The following is a 10,358-nucleotide window of genomic DNA, read 5'->3' as shown; positions in this document are numbered from 1 at the left end:
TCAGTGGTTGCGATCATCTAGTAGGGGTGCAATCCGGATCATTGATATGATATGGAGGCATCCGATTCGATATTGTGAAAGAGAGTACGTCTCTTGTGTGACGGTCTCACGAATTTTTATCTGTGAGACGGATCAACCCTACCGATATTCACAATAAAAAGTAATATTTTTTCATGTATGACCCAAATAAGATATCCGTATCACAAAATACGACACGTGAGACCGTATTACACAAGTTTTTGTAAGTGAAAAGATGTGATCTAATGGCTGTAACCCATCATATGAGATGTGATCTGTCCATTAGTTCAAGATCAAACGGATCAAATCGAATCTAAGTCTAAACACAAAACTAATCGTGAAAAGACCACTACAACCCTGAGAAAGTATAAATAAACCCTATATTTACAATCTAGGGATACGGATGATCCTCAAATATGTAATTAGCACGGTTTGTAGGGTAAATCTGTCTTAAAAGAAATAAAGTTCAACTTTTTTGTGTTCTCGTTTCAACTTTTTTTTACAACATATCATGCAACAACTTACCAACAGTTTCATATTTGCATATCATACAAACTCAATATATTGTTCCTACGTAGCTCAAAATGCTCAGTATTGCATCAATTTTGATTGAGTTTTCATTCGGGTTTGTAAGCAACTCTTTATCCGATGCAGAATCCGAGCCTTGATGCTAACTATTATCGTTACCAATACTGTACATATTGATATTCTAATGGTTTATTTCATCCTATCCATGTGGTCATTGTCCACATGATAGGATTGATGTCCAAGATTTGCCCATGCATATATGACTCACTTTTTTTTTGAAATTGTATGTGTGGCAAGATCTTACCCTTGAAATGAAGTGAGGGTAGTACCCACATAGATAGGATCTCATTAAATTATTCTAATCATCATTTTTCAGTGAGGTAAACTCGGATTCTTACGAATCCAATGGATAATTAAAAACAAATTTTTAAATGAGTGGGTCTTGTGAGACGGTCTCACGAATCTTTATCTGCGAGACGAGTCAACCCTTCCGATATTCATAATAAAAAGTAATATTTTTTCATGGATGACCCAAATAAGAGATCCGTGAGATAAAATATGATCTGTGAAATCGTCTCACACAAATTTTTTTTTTTTTAAATCAGGAGAGGGGGCGAATGATGTTTTGTTAGGTATGATAGCTATTAAATGGTATTTCATTATTCACCAATATTACATAATTATGACAAGATTATACTAAAAAGAGCTAATCTCGATTCTCAAGATATCATTTGGAATGCTAATAAGAATCTTTCCATTCATCATTTCTTTTAAAGAATGTTTTTTTATTAATAATAAGATTAATAAAAACAATTATCATATTTGGAATAATAATAAAAAATAAATAATAATTAGACCGACATATACACACACACACATATTATATATGTATATGTATATGTATATGTACGTATATGTAATATCAGTATGAAGATTGTGTTGTATATTAGAGCATTTATTATACTACATCCAATATAGCTCATTTGATATATATCATATTCGTCTCAATTATATAGTGAACATTTTTTTGTTTATCTTAAATATATAGTCCATTTTCCATATTTAACAAATCATTTTACTAATATACTCATATTTAATATATACTAGCGATTGAAGCACACGCAAATAATATTAGATATTTGGAATATTTTTAATCAAGAATGAATATTAGAATTTGTAATTTGATATGAATATTTAATTAGTGTGTTCGTACATATGTTGTGTATGAAAAAAAAATAATTTTTCTATTAACTTAATTTCAATAAAATATGTAATAATTTTATGGTAGAGAAATTAAAGGTTTTTTTGGTGTTGAAGAGGAGAGTAAAAAAGAAAGAAATTTTGGTGTCCTCCCCAAACATTTTTTCTAGCCCTCTCAACTATTATAATGATAATCTGTAATTTTTTTCCACAATATTATTAAATAAGCGTGTAGGAAATTTTCATTTATAATTTGTTTTCTCAATAACATTTTTATTCTGTGTGAAAACAAAGCGAAGTATATAGTGGGACGGATGAAATCTCAAATATATATGATGCATTTTCTTTTTTGATCGACTCTGTTTGTGTGGATTCTCCAATGACACCTTCAGTGGATCTGCAACCTGAAGATAACAAAACTCAGAAAGTTTGATAGCAAATTTGAAATCGAGGCAAGAAATAACTCTTTGTCTTTAAGAAGAATTTTCTCTTCACATAATACTCACGGGATACAACAACCATATCCCAAGATACGACATGTTAGGATCAGAGATTGATTTAAAAGGGTTAATAAATAATCTAAACAAAATGTAAAATATTTGGATTGGGCTAAACACACTGAAATGTAATTCTTATCAGTTGAGTTCTCAGTAAGTCAGAAGTTAAAAATGTGCTGAAAATAATGACTGAAAATGTTTGAACATGAAATGTCTGGTAACAAAAATCAGTTGGGCTATCAAATGAAAAGTAAAATAGGTATAATAAATGTAAATTGCATGAGTTTGTTTCTGAATGTTAAGATATTTAGTACTCTTACGTCACTTATTCTTCTTTGCAGAAGGATTGTACTAAACGACTTTGGTAATTGCAAATAGTTTGAAATCACCAACTTCAGTATAACTTATCATTTCGTAATTGAAATTTTAGCATACTTTACTCCTGAATCAATTGAGCAGTAAGAATTCTCACTCTCAATTACAAGTATTTCACAAAAATATTCTAAGCACAATTTGATCCTCAATTGATCAATTATAACTTATCATAGTGTGTTTGCTTTGATCTTCAAAAAATTTGAGCACATAAAAATTTGATTGTGTGGACGAATTTTTCAGAGAGATTTCGAGATGTTCAAAGCTTTGTCTAACTGATATATTTATCGACTTTTCCTGCAACGATCATCTTTTTGAATTATGCATGCGTTTCCAAATACAGATCTCGTTCTTGCCATGTCATTATCCTTTGTAACAGATCATATAATCCTGGTAGTGCACATGGATTCTGACATTATGTTGGAAATCAGTGACTGTTAGTATGAAAAATTTTATCCAATACTTCGGCTGGACTATGATTCTTAATTATTGAGTAAACTGATAGACTTTAGAGAATGTTTGGATTTGAGCTGACTGACCGACTTAAGTAAAATGCTATCAGTTTAACTCCATCGGTCGTTCTTTGATTAGTTTGGCTATCGGTATCCTTTTTTTTTTTTTTTTTTGCCTTCGAATAATATACTATTAGTTTGGCTAGGCAGTAAGTTGGACTCTGATTAACGTAGAAAAAAATTGCTCGTGAATATTGTGTTTTTTTTCTTGAATTCAGTTTTTGTTAGACTTTATAATTGTTCATTGTATCAGCAGTCTTGTTAAATCACTAAAATTTAAATATTCTAACGTAGCTACTTCAAACTTGTGATAATAATACTATAAATAACAAGTTTCATAGCTAGAAAATGAAGCAAACTTTCTTTGAGAAGAAAGAAAAATAAGAAGTTCAAAATGAATGTAAAATTGCTAATTTTGTTTGATCATCTCAAAATTGATGTAATATATATCTCATTATGTTAATTCATACAGATAAATTGATATTGAAGTCACAAATCTAAAAAATGTGACAAAGAGACACATTTTGATGACAAATATCCATGAAAACTCACAATTCTTGGTAAACAACACTGCTTAAGCGACACCTCTCCTGTGACCTGAATTGTTCCAAGCCGCATATATATCGTCCCATCCAGGTGAATCATCACGCCCCCTAGCACATAAACAATCTGTTTCGAGTTTCATATACTTTTTAGTTTAATTTACCTTTATTTAAGCTTTAAATTTATTCAACATACTCGAACATAAAGTTCATTACTTCCTACATTTGAGTGTTCATTTTTTTTAACTAATATCTCCATATGAAGCTTATAAATATGGAATGGATGGGAAATATTTAACACATTGATAATCGTATTTTAAGGTTTCTTCATTCTTTTTAATGAAACGAAAAACATAGGATGGGAAATAATAATGATAATAATTATTATTGGCAAAAGCTTGTGTGAGACGGTCTCACGGATCGTATTTTGTGAGAGAGATCCTTTATTTGGGTCATCCATAAAAAAATATTACTTTTTATGCTAAGAGTATTACTTTCTATTGTGAATATCGGTAATGTTGACCCGTCTCACAGATAAATATTCGTGAGATCTTCTCACAAGAGACCTACTCTTATTATTTTTAAATCGATTTTCTTCATCCATTTTTGAAATATACATACATTTTCAAATTTATCAAGTAAACGAGAGCGGGATTCTACCCATTACTAGATTTTATTTCCAGACAAAATATGCTAATAATATGAAACCTTCCTAAAATTTTGAACCTTATCACATATCATTAATGGACGTAATGTAATTTGCTTTCTTTAATATTATTGTGGTTAACATGATTCGATGACTCTAGATGGATCCGATCAACGGTGGACATAAAAGAGGAGCTGGTCCATGTAGGTCAAGTTTGGCAGAATTCAATTTCTAATGGTCCTTAATATTATTATATTTAGCAAAAAATTGTGTGAGACAGATCTCTTACTTGGGTAATACATGAAAAATATTACTTTTTATGCTAAGAATATTACTTTTTATTGTGAATATCGATAGGGTTGACCCGTCTCACATGTAAAGATTCGTGAGACCGTCTCAGAAGAGACCTACTCATTATATTTTAATTTTACGATAAAAATGTATTTTTGAATTTATAAATAAGTTTCATCGTACGTTATATTAAATTCACTTTCTACCATATTAAACAATTTCAATAGTATTTGTGATGTTTTCAAACAATACACATATCATATATATTTAAAATTCATTTTCCAAATCAGTCCCCAAATAAAATCTATTTATCTAAATCAAGACATTCCATTTAAATGAAGCATAAGGTTGCAATTGGATTGATGAATTTGATTTAGAGTAAGTGATTTGATTTGGACAAGATTTAGGTTGCATTTGGATTCATGAGTTTGATTTATGAAATTCTTTCAATGGTGCATTTCAAATGACACTCTATTATTATTAAATCGTGCGTATCTCTGGTATATTAACGAAAGTTAATATCTTGTATTGAAATTCAATGGCTAAAATATCATCACATCATAGGGAGAAACGTTCGAGATGTTCAATAAAATATTTATTTGTGAGACGTGTTAACCTTACCGATATTAACAATAAAAGTAATACTCTTAGGTATAAAAAGTAAGCATTTTTTTATGGAATGACCAAAATAAGAGACGTGTCTTATAAAATACGACTCGTGAGACCGCCTCACACAAATTTTACCAAAATATATCATGTTAAGTGCATTTAAAATATGCGACAATTATTATTGAAATTGGAGTATTTGATATAAAGTGGCTTCAAAATTCATTTCAATTTGCAATTTAACAATATCTTGGGCTTGAATTAATGGATTTCAAATTGGTTAATTTCAGATTTCTTTGACTTGTTTGGACATTCAAAATTTAGGTGAAATATTTTTCAAAAGTAAATTTATGAGAATTTAAATCAAATTTACATAAAATTAAAATAATTTCGAAAATAATTACGATGAATTTCATCTAAATTGATCGTCAAATAAATAAATTAATTTAAAAAACCCTTTGGTGTAGATGAGCCAGTTTTAGAATAGCACAACTCGGAAGCTTTAAGACACTGGACACTCCGAGAAAAGTTACTCTCAAAAGTCACTTCTTTTCTGCTCCCAAGATCTCTCTTCCTCGTTCTGCTTCTCAAAAACGCTGCTCCAATCATCTATTGTACGCCAGTGGGTACGCTACGCACCTCCTCTCTCCACTGAAAGAAAGACCCACCCTCCTGTCCCCTACCTACATCGGACTATACGTACTTACACATTGTATATCTATCTACACTAACACGAGCATCCCATTGCCGGGTCGGGTCTGGGGATGGATCCGCAAGGTGCAGTGATGAATGACGGGGCTGGAGGTGCTTTCAATTTCGCGGAGATCTGGCCGGGTTTTCACTCCAATGCGACGTCGTATGCTCTGGCCATGGATCCCACGGAGATGGACCAGAGATCGAGTCGTGCTCCAGGCCCAGCCACTCATATCAATTCAAAGAAACGCCGAGACAAAGATGAATGCGCTAAAGGAGGAGCTTCGACCAGTAACAGCAACGGAGACAATTTGGTACAATTTCATCTAAAAACTTCATTTTTAATTGATGCTGTGTTATATCTGGTTTAGCTTGTTTAAGCTTATCTTATCCCTTCAAGAGTTCCAAGTTATCATTACGAGAGCAATTCATTCACTCATAAACTACACGTGAAGGGATAAGTAAATTATTAGTAATTAGATGGATTAAAAAATGAGATATATGGATTAATAGTATGGTGGGATAAATAACATACTGTTTGGTATGATTTTTAAATGATGGATTAATTTTTTAAATTTTATTGCAATGATCAAAATGTCCCAAGTATTAATTATATATATATTCTTAAAATAATTGGATAGATAATTAAATATTTATAATTATAATTTATATTTATTAAAATTAATTTAAATATATGTATTAGAAATAAATTTATAAATATGCATTTACTTTAATAATTAAAATAACAATAATATTTTGAATGCTAATGTTAAATAAAGTTTAGTAATAATTATAATATTATTGTTTTTTAAAATAATTATAAATATTCTTAAAATAATTTGATAGATAATTAAATATTTATAATTATATTTTACATTTATTAAGATTAATTTAAATATATTTATTAGAAATATATTTGAAAATATTACGGTAATCATAAACAAAATAAATTAGAATTTAATAAATATTTATTCTCATAAAAGAATTAATTAACAAGATTTGAACTTTATAAAAATTTAATTTAAAATAGATTTGCATTACAATTTATTTTCTTTAAAATGATTGAAAATAATAAAAATATATGAAATTAATTTATAAAAAAATATAATAAAAATTTAAATATTATATTAATTTATCATTATCACTATTCAAGAATTATACATTATCACACCTTTGAGGAGGTATATTTAATCACACAAATAACATAAATAGTGAGGGCTTTCAATCATAATCAAGGGCCTCCATGCTAAATTAAAAATGAACCAAACTTGAGATAAGTGATGGTTATTTAATAATCATTCCCTTATCGTAGCTACCAAACATAGCCTTAGCAGTTATGTTATTAACAGTTGTTTAATATCTTTAATTATGCATATGAGAGCATGGAATAAAATAAAGATATTGCTAAAATAGTCTTGAATTGAGTATTTAAAATAAACTTGGAGCTTCTCCATTTAGTAACTTTTAGTTTGGAAAATGTGCTTGAATCGAAAATTCTGTTCAAATCATTTTTATAGATGATTTTGTCAATATATAATTTATATTTTCACAAATTAAAATATTAATTTTTTTAATGCAGTTATAATTGTGATGTACTGTAAAAAAAAAAAACTTTTTAAGTATGTATGTAGTTGCAACTTGCAAAGTATGTAATATGCTTACTCAAATTTGAAATGAAATTAGCCAGTCTGTTGCGTGGTTGTGCAGAATGAAGGAGATGGTAAGAGGTTGAAGGCAGAGGGCATTTCAAATGGGAATGGTGAAAATAAAGCTGAAAGGGAAGTCATCAGGAATCCAGGCAAGATAACGGATGAAAGTGCAGTAAAAGCAGCAGAACCACCAAAGCAAGATTATATTCATGTGCGAGCAAGAAGAGGTCAAGCCACTGATAGTCACAGTTTAGCTGAAAGGGTAATGGATGTATCACATTTCTATTTGAGTAGTAAGATATAAAAGATTTAACACCATTTATAGTTCTATGCTATTGATTATTAACTGACAGTCAAGTTTGAGTGGATAAGAAGCTAGATGTCTATTGTGGCGTACTTTAGGTAGCTTCACTCATCCTTGAGTAATCTGCACATGTATTTTTTTGCTACCTATGACATCTTGATAAATAATCGATGAAATACAATTATAACTCTTTGTCATGTCGTCTATTATGCTGCATGGATTGTTGAAACCTAACAAGAACCTAAAAGTTGTCTATTATGTTAGGAGCGCCTCATACTTGTGTTCTGCTCCACCATTTTTGGTGGAATTAATTCATGGTGAATGTACATTTTATGAGTGGTTGTAACATATTGGTTCCTCTTGGTACAGGCTAGAAGGGAAAAAATAAGTGAGAGAATGAAACTTCTTCAAGATTTAGTGCCTGGTTGTAATAAAGTGAGTTCCAACATCTTGGACTTATTTTCTCCATATGATTGAATGGGTGCATCATTTTATTTAAATATCTTTTTTTTTTTACTTTTTATTTGTTCATTAGTTTTTGAAATTTATGTAGCACATGGACATATTAATCTGCTTTTCATTTGATATGAATGTCGGGCTTCTAGGGAAGTCTTATGCGTGAGACCATGCATCTATTTTTCCATCCATATTTCCTCTCCATGCTCATTTATAGTGATGGATATATCTGCCGTGGATATCTGGCCATAAGATGCCAATAGTCGTCTTTTCACGGGTTCAAGTTTGATGGTTGGGTCTCAGTCATTTGCATGCCCATATAAAAGTGATGACAAACTTTCTAAAGTTCCGTGATAGTTCTAGAGACCTTGAAAATGCTCTGATTAAATTTGATAGATGTATGAAAGTTGGCCTTGTCTTCAGATTATCTGATTATTTCCATCTTATGTTGGCGTTTCATGGATATTGTTAAAAAAATTGTAGTTTTGCGTTTTCAAAAGTAAGTATTATCCATCTTTCACTTTGTGGGTCGATACTTGGGATACTAAATTCATATTTTTTCAATGAAAAAATTGTAAGAAGATTCATTTGGTTCAGGTAATTGGAAAAGCACTGGTAGCTCGATGAGATAATTAATTATATCCAATCCTTACAACGTCAGGTTGAGGTAAATAATTATTTTGCCTCTGTTCTTTGTATGTATGGCGTGTGTGCTTTGATTTTTATTTCTTTTGCTTGAAAAAACGAACTCACAGTTAACTTGTCTCACAGTTTCTGTCCATGAAGCTTGAAGCAGTTAATTCGAGAGTGGGCTTCGATGGATCTTATCCATCAAAAGATGTAAGTTTTTGAAAAATGGCTATCTACTGCCTGAATTTGCTCCAACTATAGGCTATTTCAAACTTCCCATCTACCATTCAGCTTCATCTATCTTTTCTTTGGAAATTGCCTCTGTTCTTTACCATGACTGTTGCAGCAGAGTTATGTTCGTCAAAATCATGGTTCATTTTCAAAAAAATACTTTCATTTTCAAATTTGCGCAGCTTTCTCAGCAAACTTTTGAAATGCCGGGCATGGCATTCGGGTCTCAAGGTACTAGGGAATACGGAAGGGATTCATCACCAGAATGGCTACACATGCAGATTGGCGGTGGCTTCGAACGACCATCATGATCAACACAAAAAATAAAATAAATAATGGAAAGCCACCAAGAATGCAGCGAACAGCATGCCATGTTTCTTGAAGCTGAATATGTTTCCACATCCATCTATCTTGTAAGTGAAATGGCTACGCGTTAAAGCAGATTTCTCGAGTCTCCCGATACCCAAGATAATTTGATTCTGAGAGTTGTGAAAGGCTTGTCTTGTTACAAACTTTTATTTGTTGTATTATGTTTGCAATGAGAAACTTGGAAGTTCATTGAAAAGCAATAATTCAAGATTTCTTCTTGCACGTTTCAGCCATCCAGAGATCAGATAGAATTGATATACTCTTGTTGGATCATCCATCATAAACGGTAAACGCTATCATAATTTATTTAGTAGCATTACTAATAAAGAAATTAAATTCTTCACATAAATATGAATGTGTATCAGTGTGTGTATGACTTGAATACAATACACCGATGTATATGGAAAAAATTGGAGCACAAAGCTTACACTTCTTAACTAACAAGTGTTATATATAACAATTATATATTTTTTTGTCAAACAAAGACAGTGGTGTATAAATATGATCCCAACTTCTTACAAATTTATATTTTCAATAATGACAAATATAGTTTTAATTGCATGATATTTACTTCTCCGTTAACTTTCTATTTGATCTTTTTATGTTATATTATTTTCATATTTCGATCATTTCAGTTATCTCGAGTTTAAGTTTTTTCATGACATAGAAAACCACAACATTTATCTTTCGGATTGCAATGAGTAAACAATCGAACTAACGTTGTAGATTGCAAACCACGTTAGTCAGTGTCAAGCTCGTCCGAGAAGATGTTGGTAAATAAAATCGAACTTTTGAGATTGACTACAAGTTCAAC

The 10,358-nt window shown here is 30.6% G+C and overlaps 1 pseudogene; it reads left to right on the top strand.

The window, feature by feature from the left end:
- Positions 1-5,738: 5,738 nt before the first annotated feature.
- On the top strand, positions 5,739-9,975 carry LOC142534663 (transcription factor BHLH089-like; annotated as a pseudogene).
- The last annotated feature ends 383 nt before the right edge of the window (positions 9,976-10,358 follow it).

Source organism: Primulina tabacum, unplaced genomic scaffold (genome assembly GCF_025594145.1).
Source record: "Primulina tabacum isolate GXHZ01 unplaced genomic scaffold, ASM2559414v2 Contig657, whole genome shotgun sequence".
Lineage (NCBI taxonomy): Eukaryota > Viridiplantae > Streptophyta > Magnoliopsida > Lamiales > Gesneriaceae > Primulina > Primulina tabacum.
Note: the sequence above shows the minus strand (reverse complement) of the source record. Positions and strands in the feature narration are given on the sequence as shown.